Source organism: Panthera leo, chromosome A2 (assembly GCF_018350215.1).
Source record: "Panthera leo isolate Ple1 chromosome A2, P.leo_Ple1_pat1.1, whole genome shotgun sequence".
NCBI lineage: Eukaryota > Metazoa > Chordata > Mammalia > Carnivora > Felidae > Panthera > Panthera leo.
In genome coordinates this window covers 104734323-104752294 of record NC_056680.1, presented here as the reverse complement: position 1 = coordinate 104752294, position 17972 = coordinate 104734323, and the positions used below count along the sequence as shown (strand labels likewise).

At 35.2% G+C, this 17972-nt stretch overlaps 1 long non-coding RNA gene across 1 annotated transcript; it reads right to left on the bottom strand.

The window, feature by feature from the left end:
• Positions 1-250: 250 nt before the first annotated feature.
• On the bottom strand, positions 251-16636 carry LOC122213486. The gene is made up of 3 exons (XR_006199538.1): positions 16513-16636; positions 9649-9688; positions 251-486 (listed from the first exon to the last, which is right to left on the bottom strand). It is a non-coding gene; the product is annotated as an uncharacterized LOC122213486 (long non-coding RNA).
• Positions 16637-17972: the final 1336 nt, after the last annotated feature.

Here is a 17972-nt window from a genome sequence, read left to right as displayed (position 1 = left end):
CCAGCCTCTCATAGAGGTGTCTTATGTTAACCTGCCCACCGTCGCTCAGTGTAATACACACTCTCCTCTGCACTATGTGGACACTGTCACCCCTTGCAACAACGGTGGAGCTCACATGGTGGGTCTGTTGTTGTGGATGCTGGCCGGGGAATTTATGCCCGTGCAGGTCACCATGCCTGCGCATGCCTGATCTCTACTTCTACAGAGATCCTGAATACATTGAAAAGGAAGAGCAGGCTGCTGCTGAAAAAGTTGGGACCAAGGAGGGATTTCAGGGTAAAGGGACGACTTCAGCTCCTGAGTTCACCGGACTTGACCTGAAGTCGAGGACCGGTCTGAAGGCATGCAGGTACCCTCTGTGCCTACTCAGCAGCTCCCTGCTGAAGACTGGAGCGCTCAGCCTACCATTGAAGACTGGTGTGCAGCTCCCTCTGCCCGGCCACTGAATGGGCAGGAACAACCACTGGATGATCTTAAGCTGCTCTTCTACAAAGGCAACAAAATAGAAATGAGGTTGACAGAAAATAAACAGTTTCAAAAAAACTGCCCAAATCACCAAAATTTAAAAAAAAAAAAAAAAAAAAAAAATAGGCTCTAACTTTTCCCCCAAAGTGCTTGTTAACAGAAATAAAAGAATAGAAAAACAAACAGGGAATAAATTAATCATAACTATTAAAAGCAATGCTTGTTGTCTACTTACTCAGTGCCAGCTTACATAGAAATTTCATTAAAGTTCACAACAATGCAATGAGACTGGTAATATTGGATATTAAATCAAGGTGATGAAATGAAAACTTAAGGGTGAGATAACTTGCCCTGAATTTTGAACGTGGTCATCTTACTCCAAGTCCCGTATTAATGAACACACATGCTGCCCCTCTCATGTCAGTGCTGCCCCCCAAAGTATGAGGAATGAGAAGTTTTCAGAGTAACAAAGCACCATCTAGGAAACTACATGACCTGAGAAGATACTCCTTTAGAAGGAGTTGATACTTGAAGAGAGGAAAATCCTCTTTAATTCCCTTATACCTCATGAAGCTTACCCTTGGCAAGAGAAATAAGGGTCATCTCTTCCTTTTAACATCAGCCCACATGCAGTGTGAATATCTAAGAAATGTCTGAACTTGTGTCTCAGAAGCGCACAACATAACTCAAGCTCATACTTGCAGAGGCCAAAAAACCTTATTTGTTATCATGCCTTTTCAGCCTACTGTATGGTACCCGGAATGTAGGGAATCTTCACAGAAATATTTCCAACATTCACCTAAGACTTAACTCTGGACAACTCACATAAGTTTTTAATCTCTAAAGTGGAATGGGACTTTAAACATTATTTTTATACTTGTACAATTTTTGGAGAAAATAGAAAGCCAGCACCAATTATACATTAGCTAAAGTACAAAAATATAAGAATTGATAAAGCACAGAAATGATAAGAATAAAGCATGAAATGATTAACCAATTTATTCAATGTCCTGGGTTTGTTTTAAATATGTTTGGCTTGATGGCTTCAATTCCCCATACATATATTTTGGTATATAAATGCTCAACGGCATATTTGTGTAACTTCCATATTGCTAGACTTGGAAATTTTCTCTTGTGCTTGCCTGCTCTACATAGGTTATTTATCATTTAACATGGGTATTTGAGACTGTAGTTCTTTCATAACTTAATGTTTTCATTTATGTGTATATGGAAAGTTTTAAAAATCAAGCTGCTAGCACATGGACCAAGAAAACTTGTGAGAATGGCAATTTTCTCATTATTCATGATAATAAGTCTCCCCTATCATTTTCCTAAGGCTCTCCTCACTCCTGTGAAGTTTTATTCTCTTTAATGAACCAGTCTATACCAGTAGGTTTATCCTCAGAGGTGACATTGTCATGTGATAGAAGTCTCTGAATACTTAAAGGACAGACTCTATTGCTGATATTTTCAAACTCCATGAAGTTTGGAATGTATGGTTCCTTATAATAGCTGCAACTCAAATTGTGTTCTGGGTTCTATAAAGAGAAAAAAAATCCAAAAAGCATAAAAATGAAAATAAAGATTTTCTGTGTCATTTTAAAAAATTATCAACTCACTAATTCATTTTGCCATGAATACATTCAACAGTATGAACCAAGCACTTTTTAAGAACATGTCTTCCAAAAAAATAAATAAATAAAAGAACTTGTCTCCTAGAGATGTAAATAAAAAGATGACTAAAATGCAGTCTTTCTCTCAGAGAAGTCTAGAAGAAACCACACAGCAAGTACTACCATGGTGCTGAGTTCCATATCAGGAGTAGGCATGTGAACAGTAGACGCACAAACTCATAGAAGCCATAATCTTCCAACAGACAGCAGAATGAAAACCATCGTGAAAGCCTTCAGAAAAGAGGGAAATGTTAAAAATGAGTTTTAGAAAGTAAAGATATATGGCACGGGGACTTTTGGTGTGGAGGAAACATGAGGTGTCCTGGCTCAGAGGATTAGGATGTATGGCTCATGATTGGCACTCTGAGTGATTCAGAATGGCAGGCGATGAGTTTGAAGAGTTGGAGACCAAATCATGGAAGGCCATAGATTCCCTGCCAGGGGTTTGATATTATCCTCTGAGCAATGATTTGATACTGAATTTTATGTGTCACTATTTCTCTAGGGAACCTCAACTAATACAAATGGGAAACCACCGAAAGGTTACAACCAGAAATAATGTGATCAGTTTTATAGAGTGGAGAGTAATTTCAGTGATATGAATTTCATTCTTTTGTTAATTTTTCAAAAAGTGTGTGTGTGTGTGTGTGTGTGTGTGTGTGTGTGTGCATTCCGTACCTACTATGTATTAGGCACTAGGATGGCATTAAGATTACAAACATAAAAAAAAAACCACAAACCTTGTCCCCATAGTGAGTTAAAATACTTACAACATACATTTGTTAGAAGGGAGATCAAGTAAGAGATTATTGAAAAACCCCATCAAGATATAATTGGAACAGAAATGACAGGCTTGGGGAGCCTGGGTGGCTCAGTCAGTTGAGCATCTGACACTTGATTCCGGCTGAGGTCATGATCTCACCGTCATTAGAAGGACCCTGTGTCAATCCCTGTGCTGAACATAAAGCTTGCTTGGGGTTCTCTCTCTCCCTCTCCCTCTACCCCTCCTCCACACATGCATGCTCTCTGTCTCTCTGTCTCTCTCTCTCTCTCTCTCTCTCTCTCTCTCTCAAAATAGATAAACTTCAAAAAATAAGAAATGACAGACTTGTTATAACATAGATTAGAGAGATATCACTAACAAGACCCTAGCAAAACAAATGAATGTAGGGTAGGGGTGATTTAAGAGTGAAAAATAAATCAAAGATGATCCCCAGGTGTCTCTCTTGGGAATAGCACAGAAATCACATTCACAGGATCATTAAGCAATTCATTTCAAAGAGCTAACCTATACGGTCCACAGATCTAGGTGCTTCACATAGATTATTCAATTAGTAAAGTAATCCTATGGAGTAGGTATTATTATCTCCTGCTTCTTCTGCAGATAAGGAAACTGAGAATGGGGAAGTTTGAATGTCTAAACTGACACATCTTGCATGTGGCAGAGCTGAATTCAAACTCAGACAGGACAGAAGCCAACCCATGTCCTTTCCCTGCAGCATGGTGACCACAGCGTGCTGCCTCTCACGTGGTTCTCGGATGAGCGAGCCAACAGAAAGATATAGAGCTTTAAAAAAATGTAAGTTTTTACAACACCACACCTTCATTTAGACTGTCATGAGTCTGTAGTTCACCAAAGATAGTTTCTCTATTGGATTTCTCTGCCGATCGCCAAAGATAGTTCCTCTGTTCTATTTCTCTGCCATGTGAGTTTAGCACGATAAATTAACAATCTTTTGAAAGTCATAAACCAACACATACTTACTGATTGAGAAATTTATTGAAGTAGAGAGGTTTTTTCTTAATGAACTACTTATAAATCATTAACCCAACACTTCCTTCGCACCATTTCAGCCACTGCAAAATGACATCCATTATGTATATTCACTGATTGGGTACAGGTACTTGGTTCTGATTTATACCTGATTATCCTGTTCCAGAAATGATCTAGCTACATTTAACATAAAGGTGCTCTCATTATACTTTTGAACATTATCTTCAGGCATCATAAAGATATGCTGTGCCACTTTTTTTTTTAATTGCAGAAAAAGCTCTTCAATGCCAAATGATACCCAATATTTATGTAGTGCTTATGTGTCAAGTACCCTTATATGCACTTCATAGATGCTGCGCATCTATTCTTGATGATGGCCTTATGAGATTTTGATTATGATTATTATCTCCATCTTACGGGTGGAGAAACTGAGACATTAGGTAACATCGAGGTCACAGGATTAGAAAGCAGCAGAGCCAGAAGTAGAACCAGACTCCAGAATCAGCTCCTAACACTACATTGCCTCTGATCTAAAGGATCTCCATCTTTCAACCCTCAGCCTTCCACTCCTAGAACAAGTTCTATTCTTTCTTAGGTAATAATAAAAAGCAAGAGTGGTGGAATTCTCCTAAACCATAAAAAAAGGGTTGGGACTAGGTGAGAATTCTGAGTCACTACAGTCCATACAGTACAGATTTGAAAAGCCCTAATCACATTAATCATTTTCTTTCCCTTCCATATAAGTCCAGGAACTGACACCTGGACCTCATGTCCCACCTTCCACTCAGGAAGTAAAGCCAGGACTAAGTTCCCTGCTGCTACAGACGGGGCAGTGCAAGATCAGATAAAACTAATCAGTAACTAACCATGGCTGCGAAGAGAAAGGTAACAGGGCTCAAAATACACATCCCAGGAATCAGAGACCTTGCCAATAATTTACCTGCCACATCATTAATAGGGACTTTGCACTTTTTATTGCAAGATTGAGACAGCACGGATAGAAGAAAAAGCAAACATTTTAGATTTAAGACAAGCTTCGAGTTCGGGTGTGGCCCTGCCATTTGCTTGGTGAGTGACACCAAAGAACACATTTAATCTCCCAGGTCTCTGTTTTCTCATTTGCAAAAATGAGACTAAAACTATTTTATTATGTTATAAGAGATTTAACTATGTAAATTGTAAAAGCACTTCTTAAAGACGAGATATTATCATTAGAGCTAAACAACCAGAGTTGATTATCCTTGGTGGTTATGCACATGATCCGACTGGCCACCATTCTGACTATGTACTACTGGGTCAAAACATCTTTTCTATGGGGTAGGCCATATTTTATTAGTATTTACATGCAAAGCAATACCTTTTAAATATGCCTGTATATATATATACAGAATATATATATATATATATATTCTTTAAAAAATGTTTGTTTGTATTCTGCTTTCCAAAATACTGTATTTGGATATTTGGCGTCTCCCTTTCATATCTCTCCTTAGTATCTTGACCATATTGATGATACCTAGTGAAATCTTTTTCTGGGAAATATGAAAAATATGGATACTGGTAAAGAGAAGATACAGAATGAGAGGAATGTTTTTGGTGGGGAATTGTTCACAAATAGCTTGTTTGTAACAAAAGGGTTTAAATCATTTTTCCCTAGCCATTTTTTATTGGGTATCAGAGGGGTGTGTGTGTGTGTGTGTGTGTGTGTGTGTGTGTGCTTGGAAAAACTATGATCTTGAAACCTCTTTCCTGAATTACCTTATGAAAATTATAATTACTGAATATTACATAAGAAAATAATAGTGAGAAAAAGAATCTATGTATTATCTTTTGTCAAAAGAGAAGATAAAATCTATTTTTAAAAAAAGATTTATGTAAGTCTTACACTAGAAACTGAGTCTATAATTCAGCAAGTAATTATTCTTTTGGTTTTGTTTAAGGAAGAAGGAAATTATTGCAATTATAACTTTCAAGCTTCTATTTCTTCTGAAGAACATATTTTTTAATGGCAAAGGCCCAGCATCCTGAAAAAAGATTTTATTTGTTTCAGAGAAAATAATTTCCAGGTAAAATCCAGATACAGGTGACAACCTTAGTAAAAAAATATTACGAACTAACCTCTTCTAAGGAATTTGGGACCAAATAACAGCTCTGACTAGAGAATAAAATGATCTGGAAGGAGACACAGCAAGTTCAAGAAAATACCTAGCTTAAGAAACAGGCAGAAAAGTGAGTAAGTTCAGATGTGCTGGTTAAACTTCACCTGTAATGGAGAAATTTCATTTATATTAATTCAAGGCCTATATTAATTCAATGACTACAAGGTTTTTGCCTTCATTAATTAGATAACTCATAACTTCATTTATGCTGTGCCCCTAGTATTTTTGGAAATCATTCAGATACAAAGCCCGTGTAAGAACAGATAATGATCATGCATACGAATAACTATATTTTTAATATCAGCACCAAAATAAGTGTAGACAATTTTTAGCACTTTCATTCTAACGTGAAATATAGGCTTTGCATTCCTTCCATATCTAAAAATGTGACCTATTTCTCATGTACTTTCCAAGTGAGAAAAGAGACAATTAAGGAAGTAATTGAAAGACATTTGAAATGTAACATCAGTTTTTTAAAAAGCATAATATAAAACTTTCATAGAATTGGTTATATCCCTTGATTGAGAGATGCTCATTTTCTTTAAGGTTTTTTAACAGATTGCATGGTGTCATGAAATGAGGTGCCATTGCATTTAATACCGTAACAATATCTGAAAGACAAACTCAAAGACATAGTACTCTCCTTCACCATAAATGTAGCTGAAAAAAAAAAACAAAAAACAAAAAAAGTTCAATGGAGAACACATTGTATTACTGGTATAGTCATGTGATACAGTGATGCAGGCTTTGATGATGATAAACACTAATATGACATCTGCAGATGATTCTTTGGGTCCTGAAGTCTACCCAGTAACTGCACTGTGTAGTGAGAGTGTCCTCTGTTAAAGCTATCCATCTTCTGCTCAGAAGCTTTTATTAATAAATGTGAACTTAGATCCAACACCGATGGCTTTCTAAATTTGGAGACTGGATACAGAATCCTTCTGTAATGGTAATTAAAAATTTATATGCATTTTAAGAAATCCAATTCAATAGCAAATTCTTTTGGAATTAGCCCTTTCCTATTAGAAGGATTTTTAAACTAGGTTTATTTAAAAAAATTTTTTGGCATCTATTACTTCTTATATTTATTACATCAATTAATCTAAAGACACTTACAAACTCTTTCAAATAGCACTAAAAATATTCCATAAGTTATATTTTGGTTAAAATTGGATCTCTGGATCTGGGAGAAAACTAACATTAGGTATAGGGGTAAAAAAATGCTTAGGATATAAGGTTTTGTTTACTAGAGAGCCACAGTTAGCTCTCTTCAACATTTTGTTGATGTTTGAAGGTAGCCTCTAGTAAAGGATATTAAATTATGTAATTGTGAAGTAGTCACGATTATTCTCTGGGGCAGCGAAAGGCAGCTCAATGTACCACCCCGAAAGATGCCACTTTGCCATATTGATTATTTTGAGCTGTAGGCACTTGAAAAAAGCAAAGGCAGGAGAGGCTTTCTCTGAACTCCATTTATCTGTCTAAAGACACATTCTCAAAAGGTACTCAGTGGTCCCCAAATCTACCCAGAAATTTCATCACCCAGAAAGAATTGACTCTTACCACAAGAGAGAAGCCTGGAAGTCCATTCGACACCCAGAAAATTTTCACAAACTCTCATACCCCCCGTGTATTTTACTGAGGGCACATTCATCTTTCCAAAAATCATTTATTCTCCCTTAAAAGGCCTATACTCCCATTTCCCTACTAAGATAGTATTTAAGCCTGAATCCTATGAGTTACTCACTTTTTCCTGGGCATCTCTCATGTATATGCAACTTGTATGTGTTAATAAATTTATTTTTCCCTTGTTGGTCTGGATTTTACCATAGGGACCTCAGCTAAGAACTCAGAAAGGTGGGGGGTGGGGGGAATTATTTTTTCTCCCCTACAGCAGGATACCAGAAAAGTTATAAATATTAAGCAATAATATCACTTATATTGACTGAGGTGTAGGCTCTATATGACACAGCCTCTACAAATTTCATTTCCGGTACTGTGTGGATATGGAATGGGAGAGAAGTCCTTTGATATGAAATCCACATATGTCTTCATGAAAGAACTTTCCCCTATTTACAAGTAGATTTCCGCAAACCTGCCCCAAATGGCAACTACTTAAATTAAAATATAATTATGCTTGGTTTCTTGAAGTCCAATAAAGGGTTAGCACGTACTATGTTTTCTCTTCTCTGAAATAATTCAATAGCGCACCAGGATAACTTTTTAATTTATTTCATTATAATAGTAAAATCTTCATAGTAAAAATCTCAAACTGTTCAGAGGGTAAAAAGCAAAAAAAAAAAGTCCCTTTTACCCAAAACAACCCTGCAGTTTTATCCCACAGAGGTAAACACTGTTTACAGTTTCCTGTGCATCTTTGCAAAATTCTTATAATTTGCATTAATTTTTAAGTCTTCTCCAAGGGTAGAATTATCTCAATTTGGACAAAAATAAAAAGAAATAAGTAATGAATATGATGAAATTAATGCATCAATTGAGAACTTTCTCAGGTAGAAGCTTTTGACTTTTTTGTGCATGGATACAGGCTATGTGTGCAATCATATAGTAATGATGTAACTATCACAAATGGTCTAAACTTACTCAAAAGGAAAACTTACAAGTTACCAGAATATTATTATTTATCACATAGAAAATCTCCTAAATTGGAAAAATTTAAAAAAATCATTTTAAATACCAAGTTTTGAATGTTTTACATAAAAATTTTCATTCTACACACTACTAAGGTGGGAAAAGCAATTGACAATTGTTTGGGGATTGGAAAAACACCTTGGCTGTTTTTAATGCAATTTGTGGAAATCTTGTGTGTTTTGTGGTTACATGTTTGCCCACTCCAGCCATCTGCAGCACCATTTTAAAAACCTGGTAACAAATGTCATTATTAATTCCAAAACACAGTCTCCAAATAGGCCAAAGATTTCTGGAGAGCAAAACAAGTGGCACAGACATTAGGAAATTTCTTCAGTGACACGAATGAAAAATTCAAAAGAAAATATTTTTTATCCTAATGAGGGAAGAGAAGGGAACATACAGTAAGAAAGAATTATGAGAACAAAATGGGCAGGATTCCAATTCACTTAGTTATATCTAATTTATCTTCGTTTGCAATGCATGTTAATTTCAAACAGTTCCTCATACTGAAACTAAGGATTTCTCAGTTACTAATAAGTAAGCCCCACAAATGTACAACTAATAAAATAGTTGTTAATAGGTATTTATTAACTTTCTATAGATGGAAATGGAATCACCTGAGAATAAAGACAAAATGATAAATGATCAACAATGGGAAAATAGTTTAATAAACCTGGTCACCTGCTAAAATTTTTATTCCACCAATTTTACCAGGATAAAAAATCTTAGGAAAGAATGTGTAGCTCTGGGAAGAGGTCTTTCCCTATCTTGACCTCTAGGTTTTCTTCAGGCAACACATTTATGACTTTTCTTCTGTTGACCTTACAGGAAACATATAAACATATATATGTCCATCTCTCCTATTCTTTCATTCCAGAAAATCACTGGGAACCACCGGGGGCTGTTTGGTTGGGTGCATACCTACCTGAGCCTTGAGAATACATCTGGTCCTTAGCAAACCTCATCTGGACAGAAAAAAAAAAAAAAAAAAAAAAAAAAAAAAAAAAAAAAACATGCCTTAAAAACAAAACTCAGATGTGGAAAAATAAGGTTATCCAAATCTTGTTTGCCTTTGACTTCAAAGGACTCCTATATGGGATAAACTTTGAGGAATATGAAAAGAGAAGATTTGGCTCAAAGAACAGAAGGATCAAATCAAAGTACAAAGTTGTGAGAAAGAGCCCGAAAAACATTTTACTGTGGTTGGAGCCATTGGCCGTGCACTTTGAACAAAACCAAGTTCACACAGAGTAGTGAACTTAGTGAAGAAGTGAGTGATGCTAATGATGGCATTTTAATTGTTATAATTGAATAATATAACTTACTTAAGCTTGAAGAATTTTTTTTTCTTTTTATCCAAAGCCAAAGTAAACTGACATATATTATTGAATACTGCAAGTTTTTATTTACCATTAATTCTGAATGTGGAGATTAATTAATTATTCAAGTACGCTTGGAGTAAAAAAAAAATCACTATAGTACTTACTTGAATTTCTAAAAATCAACATTTTACGTATAAATAAGGGTAGTCTACCCTAACTGCATTGTATATCTACTCAAAGATGTCATGTACTTACTACTCTAGTAATGCTATTATCATTCAAATATGTTTTCTAAACTCTCTTACAATAAAATGTTAAGCCCTTGAGGAAAACTACCTCTAAACTTCCATAGGATGTTTAATGTTTTCTTCTGGCCACAAAATAATATATCCCTCGTGTAAAATTTTTTGAAGAAATTTTAAAAAGAAATATAAAAATAAAATTATTCATGATTTCTTTGCCACATTAACCTTATAATGTATATTCTTCCAGAACGCTCCTATGAACTTGTTAGACGGAGATATTTGACATAATAGTATCATTCTATATATGCTTCATTTTCCTTAATATATAGTCCATGTTATATATGATATATAACATATATGTAATGTATATATCCTATACAATACATACATATATACAGTCAGTAATATGGTTATATATATTACTAAAACTTATTTATTTTTTTTTAACTTTCTAAGTCAGTAAACATGCCTCATTAAATTCTTTATTAGTGAGTAATGTTTTATTAAATGGATCTAACACAAACTTTTTAACACTTTTTTCCAAACTACTTTCTGAAAGTGTTCCAAGATGTTCTAAATTACAAGAAGGGAGAATAGAGTCATGTGGATCAAACAAAGTGGAAACAGTTGTAAAAGTTTTAATTGCAGGACTTCTCAGAGTGTTCAGTATGCTAATTCGAATCATGAACTTTCAAATGTGGAACATCTTATTATGCATTTACAAAACAAAATAAGCCACTGGAGTTTTTATTTGATAAAATCTTATTAATATTCTGATTTAATCATCCCCTATCTTTGGTCTTTTAGGCTGTTTTAAGTTTATTAACCATTCTTAATAATGCTTTGGTAAACATTTTCAGAATTCATCTTTGAGCATTTTTCTGATTATTTCCTTCAAATAAGCGTTTAGATATAGGATTGCCTGGCTTATTCCCAGATTTAACGATTTGATACATATCACCAAATTGAACACAAAAATATATCAAATTACATACAGCGCTTTCTGAGGCTATTTTCCCAAAATTTAACCAATACCTGTTATTATCATTCTTTACAATAACTTTTATTTTTTCCTGCCCTGATTGATTATCCACCTTAGTCAAAAGTCTTACTTCTAAATGGCATTTGGTAATCTCTTACACAATAAACCACATCAACCTGAGGATATAGATAGAGTAGAAGAAAAACTTAATCTGTGGAGTTTCACAAACTGCCATCCCTCTTGGCCTGTCTCATCTCTCATCACCACCACTGGTGGCCTGTTTCGTAAATTTAGTTTTTATGTCACAGCAGGAAAGCCACACATGAAGCCACACCTGCCTAACTTAATCTAGGTGAACAGAATCATGCACCGCATTGCAAAAATTAAAATTAAAATGCATATATTAAAGGTTTTAAATCTCCCAACCACTACTTGATCATTGTACCTGCTCTACAAAAATAGTGTTAGAACTAATAGATAGTCCAATAGGAAACCTCAAGGAAGAAGATAACTCTCCAGCCAAGAATTTCCAATCATTCAGGGAAAGCCAATACTATGAAAGAAAGAGAAGCAATAAACTAAGAGTGGGGAAATTTGGTCTAATAAAACATCAGTAATAGAATACCGAAAAATAAGAGTTTTTAATTTTGAAATAGTTACTAAATCTTAAAAAGAAAAACAGTGGAAAGGATAAACAAAAATAAAATCTGATATTGTCACTAGTTTTATTAAACTGACAAGAGAAAAATTAATCCTTACCTGATACAATTTTCCAAATTATAGAAAAACAGAAAAAGTCACCCAAAACTTCATTTATGAGGCTTTCCTACACTGGACCCAAAATCACATAAGGACTGCATAAGAGAAGAATGTTTTGAACAACAGATTCAAAAATCCTGAATAAAATATTAGCAAACTGAATACAGTAACATACAAATTACTATATCATCACTGTTTAGAGTCTATTCTAAAAAAAAAAAAGAAAAAATGGTTTATTTAGTATGAGAAAATGTGTTACTGTAATATCTACATTAAAATTTAGAGAATAAATTGTTTTTATCATAGAAGTTGGGGCAGAATAAAAGAATTCAATATACTTCGATGTCCCTTCATACAAAACAAGAAAATATCTTAGCAAACCAGGAATAAAGAGAAATATACTTTTATATATACATATATACATATATATATACACATACATATATATACACATACTTTTATATATATATATAATTTATTGTCAGATTGGTTTCCCTACAACACCCAGTGCTCATCCCAACAGGTGCCCTCCTCAATGCCCATCACCCACTTTCCCCTCTCCCCCACCCCCCATCAACCCTCAGTTTATTCTCGGTATTTAAGAGTCTCTTATGGTTTGCCTCCTTCCCTCTCTGTAACTTTTTTTTCCCCTTCCCCTCCCCACTGGTCTTCTGTTAAGTTTCTCAGGATCCACATATGAGTGAAAACATATGGGATCTGCCTTTCCCTGCTTGACTTATTTCACTTAGCATAATACTCTCCAGTTCCATCCATGTTGCTACAAATGGCCATATTTCATTCTTTCTCATTGCCAAGTAGTATTCCATTGTGTATATAAACCACAATTTCATTATTCATTCATTAGTTGATGGACATTTAGGCTCTTTCCATAATTTGGCTATTGTTGAAAGTGCTGCTATAAACATTGGGGTACAATTGCCCCTATGTATCAGCACTCCGGTATCCCTTGGGATAGAATAGAATAGGGACTCTAGAATTGGACCCACAAACGTATGGCCAACTAATCTTTGACAAAGCAGGAAAGACTATCCAATGGAAAAAGACCGTCTCTTTAACAAAGGGTGCTGGGAGAACTGAACAGCAACATGCAGAAGAATGAAACTAGACCACTTTCTCACACCATTCACAAAAATAAACTCAAAGTGGATGAAGGACCTGAATGGAGACAAGAAACCATCAAAACCCTAGAGGAGAAAGCAGGAAAAAACCTCTCTGACCTCAGCTGCAGCAACTTCTTACTCGACACATCTCCAAAGGCAAGGGAATTAAAAGCAAAAATGAACTATTGGGACTTCATCAAGATAAAAAGCTTCTGCACTGCAAAGGACACAATCAACAAAATGAAAAGAGGAATATCATACTGTATTAAAAACACTATAGTGTTTAGCAAAGACTATAGACAACAGTGGGATAGCAAAAAATTTTGCTTAATCTCAAGAGCAACACAAATTTGTCAGCACTCACAAATTTTTAAAACACTAAGAATAGCTAAAAGTGAAGGGGACCCAACACCCTCATATACATTCTCTGTAACACAGCCACCTGGAGGGGCATCTGCAGTGTCTGTTAAAATAAGAACTTGTGCTCACTGTATGATGAACAACTCTTTGTATGTGTACGTGTACACGTACCAACAAAGTCACATAAGAACAAAAAGGCCCGGAAATAGGTGAAGGGCATTAAGAGTACGCTTATCTTGTTGAGCACTGAGTAATACATAGAACTGTTGAATCACCATATTGTACACCTGTAACTAATATAACGCTCTATGTTAACTGAAATTAAAATTTAAAAAATACAATTATAAAAAAAAAGAACAAAAAGGCCCATATGGGATGTAAACTACAGCACTGTCTACAATTGCTAAGAATTAGAAAGAATCTATACTGCAAAGCTAGAGTAATCAAAACAGCATAAGGCACATAAATCAATAGAATAGAATAGAGAGCCCAGAAATAAACCTACGCATATGCAGTCAATTAATTTACAGTAAAGAATGCAAGAACATACAATGGGAAAAAGCCTCTTCAGTAAATGCTGTTAGGGAAACACGAGAGCCACATGCAAAACAATGAAACTGGACCACTATCCTACACCATATATGGAAATACATTTAATATGGATAAAGACTTGAATGTAAGATGTGAAACCATAAAACTTCCAGAAGAAAACAGTAGCAGTCAGCTCATTGATATTGTATTATTTACAATAGCTGACATACGATAGTAAACTAAGTGTCCATTGATAAATGAATGGATGAAGAAGCGGTGATGCACGCACACACACACACACACACACACAATGGAATATTACTCAGCCATAAAATGAAGCCATCTGCTACAACATGGATGAACCTAGAAGGTATTATGCTAGGTGAAATAACTCAGACAGAGAAAGACAAATACTATATATGTGGAATCTAAAAAAAAAAAAAAGAAACAGACTCATAAATACAAGAAATTGTTGGTGAGCAGGAGGGGAAAGGTTGAGGGGACAGGTGAAATAGGTGAAGGGGATTAAGAGGTACAAACTTCCAGTTATAAAATAAATAAGTCACAGGGAATAGAGTCAATAATATTGTAAAACTTCATATGATAACAGATGGTAACTAGACTTCTGAGGAATCATTTCATTATGTCTAAAAATATAAAATCACTATGATATACACCTGAAACTGTTAGGATATTTTATGCCAATTATATTTCAATTTTAAAACAAACAAACAAAAAACAGTCAGAAATCACCTAAATGTCCATAAGTAGAGGATTGTTAAATAAACTATGCTGTATCTCCTATATCACTAACATAGAGAAATATCTAAGATGTGGTTGGGGGACAAAAGGAAAAGAAACAGCAAAAAAAAAAAAAAAAAATGTACACTAAGCTGTAATGTAAATTCTAAAAGAAGAATTTGTATATGCATACAAAAAATTCTGAAAGAACCCTCACCAAACTGATAATAGTTGCCATGTCTGAGAAGTGAATATGGATGTGTTAACAATAGACTTTAGCTTCATCTGCAATGAATGAATGAACCTATATTGATATAGCACATACGTAATTATACATAAATACATTTTTAATTATTAGAGGCCAATAAATGATACTTTCCCAAATTAATAAAACACTAAATTTGCTTACTTAATTTTTGTAAATATTTATTTATTTATTTTGAGAGAGAGACAGAAAGACAGAGAGCACAAGCAGGGGAGAGGCAGAGAAAGAGGGGGAGAGAGAAAATCCCAAGCAGGCTCCATACTGTCAGCACAGAGCCCAATGCAGGGCTCGGTCCCACGAACCTTGAAATCATGACCTGAGCTGAAATTAAAAGTCAGACATTTAATTGACTGATTCACGCAGGTGCCTGAGTAATCCCAAATTTCTAACAAAGATACTAGACTTGTGAGGAGACCAGAATCGACCTTATGACAGAAAGTTAATTATTGAGAGAGGTACTAGATAGTAGATGAGACCAGAATTAGCCTTAAAACAAACCAGAACAAACCACACGACAACTACAAAAAAGACTCAGGAAATCTATTGTGTCCCAGGTTTTTCCTTTAACAGTATTTTTTGATCCTATATAATGGAAACTATGAATTCTAGAGTCTTTTGTACTAACCAATCCTACTCTCCTGTGTAGCTACTATAGATTCCCCAAATCTTCCTGTGGAAAAATCACAATTCTCATTTGTTATAGAACTTTTAGAGACCTCTCAATAACCATACATCTTGTCCTTGGCCCCGGCCCCAAGGAAGGAGTAGGGTTCTCAAATATAGTGTGGATGCATGGCTAGCACTGGGGGTCTATGGACGAACACGGAAGAGCCAGAACTCTACCACTGCTTGAGCTGCAAACCAGGAGGCCTGGGTTTTGATCCCTGCTTTGCTCTGTTACTTGGTCAAGCCTTAAACTTTATTTTTCTCACGTGGAACATAAGGAACCTAGATCTATCAGCTTCTTTCTAATTCTATAATTTATTTGATGGCTATATTTTAACTGCTCAGCATGCATCCCAAAACACCATTATCTCTTGAAAGGTCTTGGGCCAACATCAGTAATGATAATGTCTGGGTCTGCCCTCCAAAACTGTATCCTTTGAGACATTAATCACCAACATAATAACAAAATGTAGGTGTGTTGTCAAAGAAAACTCTATTACTGCAAAGTCACCTGGAATTAGGAAGTAACATGGACATAAGGGATAGATAGCACAGTCATTATTTGTCATAAATACTCAACCAGAAGCAGCATGGGTATTATATTTACACAAACAATTCAATTTCTTATAAAATTTATGTGTATGAAAGCAAAAGTTTCACAGCAATTTTGTTAAAAAGGCCTTTACTGGATTTCTCAGAAAGGATTTTTGAACAAGAGTGTGTTACTTAATTCTAAGTATAGCCAGTCTTATTCATTGGCAAAGAGGGGTTTGGCTTCATGGAGGACAAGAACTTACCTGTCTTAAAGTAATTCTTCTAAGGACTTGTTATGGCACCATCTCCACTATTTTCTGATCCAATTTGCCTTTCCAGATTCAGTTCATGATAGAGAAAATCAGAATGTGAACAATAGGAAACGAAACACCTAGAGCAGAGTTGAAATAAATCTTAAGCTGTCATAGAACCACAGGGAGTGCTGTACGGGAAGTGAAGGGTCCCTCCAGGAACAACAGGCAGCCAGCCTAGGGGACAAGGGCATTACTAGGGAAGGTTGGGTAGGGTAGAATGGAGTGTTCAAGAGTAAATGCTTGGCAAGCTGATTTGGATGAAGGAGGGGAGACGTAAGGCGCCTTGGCTTAGGGTGAAACTTTGGCCAGAGGCTATAATTAATTTTAATCATTTCAAAAGCCATTTTGCTAAATTATTTTTGTTTTTTTGCTTCACTACTTCTCATAAGTGGTGCTGATTCATCAAATTTAATTCCACTCCAGGACTTCTCTGATTTCTTTTCTCCCGAGTGAACAAGTTAACATTGTGCGCAAAGGCTTACTACCTAAAAATAAACCCCCGCTGAAAGAAAGTGGCACAAGCTGGCTGAAGTCCATGCTAACTGGCATAATTGCATGTTATCCCCCAGTATCTTAAGGATAATCACCAGTTCCACCTCACCCTGCCTCTCTGACAGCCAGAGGGAAATAAATTAGAGCAAAATCACTCTCAGTGGTTACAATGGATATAAAAGCAGGATGGAAACTTCATGACAAAACTACAAAAAAAGAAAAAAAAACATAGATAATTAGATAGATGAGAGAGAGAGAGAAGAGAGAGATGTATATGTTTATCCAAGCTTATTGAAATACCAGACTAAAACTTCTTGGGTTAATCACTGTCAATAACAGAGAGGATGGAAGAATATCTATTTAAGACTGAACGTTAGGCAAGTGAAGGCTAAATTGATTCATGATGGATTGCTGCCTCTGGTCCAGTATCTTTGTGTTCCCTGGATAGTCATTTGGAATCCATGCAGACATTGGACTTGAATGATTTATATAACACTCAATGAATTCTATTGACTCTGGGGGTAAAATATTTGATGTATTCAAACATTAAGTCATTTGTGTGGAATTGTTTCACCAAATATTATCTGTTGAAGTCATTTTAAATGGCCTGGACATTGATGATTTGTACTGATCACCTTTACCTTCTATATATGAAACCTCATTTAATATGCTTTTCAAAAATAATAATAATAATGTGCTTTTTTTAATAGTTAATTTTGCATCATCCAAATGTTATTAGCTTCTTTCCTGAAAATTTAGCACCTTCAATCCCCAGTATTGATGCTGTTCTGAATAGAAAGGAAAAAATATTAAAACTGACTTGATAGACATATATTTCCTTTAAAAAGATTCATTGTCCTTTTTATGAGCACAAAGTCGGACCTTTTTAAATCTTCATGTAAGGAAGCTTAATTCCT